The sequence below is a fragment of the Pygoscelis adeliae genome, unplaced genomic scaffold, assembly GCF_000699105.1.
Source record: "Pygoscelis adeliae isolate BGI_AS28 unplaced genomic scaffold, ASM69910v1 Scaffold34, whole genome shotgun sequence".
In the NCBI taxonomy this organism is placed as follows: Eukaryota; Metazoa; Chordata; class Aves; order Sphenisciformes; family Spheniscidae; genus Pygoscelis; species Pygoscelis adeliae.
Genome location: NW_008824658.1, coordinates 1,490,847 through 1,492,098, shown reverse-complemented (window position 1 = coordinate 1,492,098; position 1,252 = coordinate 1,490,847).

Below are 1,252 nucleotides of genomic sequence, written 5' to 3'. Positions count from 1 at the left end.
CCTGCTATGAAGCAGGATGGGAACCCGTGTGAATTCCTAATGAGGCTGGTCTCTGCTAATTTGTTTGCCCAGCCCAAACATCTCTGAATACAGAATCCCAGCTGCCACCAAAGTAGAAGAGAGATGATGAGTGGAGAAAATCCTTTTGTGAGTTTAGGTATAGCTCCTTGGCATGCCACTAAATTACAAATGTGAACTCTGGCACTGAGCTCCACAGGAAAAATACACTCTGAGATTAGTGTTGGGCAGCAATTACTGCTTAACTACATGGAAAATAGCAAGGAGCATATTTGGTACTCTGACAGTCTAATTTTCCAAAAGGCAGGTAGGATCAGAGCAATCTGGAATCTGAGGCTTAAATGAGTGTCGTGATTTTATAGCTCCTGCAGAACCTTTGGGACTGTAGGGGATAGATGTATTTTTGCTTCCTGCTTGCTGGTCAGTCCAGCATTTGCTATTGGTACCTGCAATGCAGGGGTCTGAGTTCAATACAGCAACACGGTCTCTGGACTGGGAGGTGTATGGAGTGTGATCCTGAAATGATACTCATGTTGGGTTGAGGACGAAAGGAAAGGAAATCTTTCTGGGACCTGTATGGCCTCTGGTGCGGAAAGTGAAATTACTTATGTATCTGTAGAAGGTGAAAATCTAAGGCTGGCAATGTGCCTTCTGACTCTATGGGAGTCCACAAGATCTGTAGGGTGATGATTTGGGCTGAGGAAGTCTGTTGTTGCCATCTACACAGGAACAAGTGACCCCTGGTACTAGGTGCTCATTCTCAACTTTGCAGGAAGGTTTGATTTCCAAGGCAGGAATAGACACTATTCAGTTCCTTCCCTACGGTTATATGGCTTCTCCTCGAACACAGATCTGTTCCCAGGCTGAAAGTGTGGTGTAAAATTGCCTAGATCAGCAAAAAACCCCATGGGTGACAATGTGTTTAGGGCAAGAGCTGTCTCAGCCCATGGGTTCAGATGCCTGATGCTGGTTGAAGTCTACAGGCAGTATTGCAATGCAAATGTGTAATAAGCCAAAGAGAGCTGCTCAGGAAGAAGTAAGGTTCACTGCTTCACCCTTTGCAAAACTCCTGATTTCTTTTTTTAAAGTACAAGGGCTGTGTGGGAACTGTGAGAAGCCACTACGGCAGAGCAGCTGAGAGGCCTAAGCATGTTTGCAACAGGCACACGATATTTAGCTACGTATGTCCTCACAAATGACACCATGGAGTCCTCTTAGAGTATGAGGACCTCAC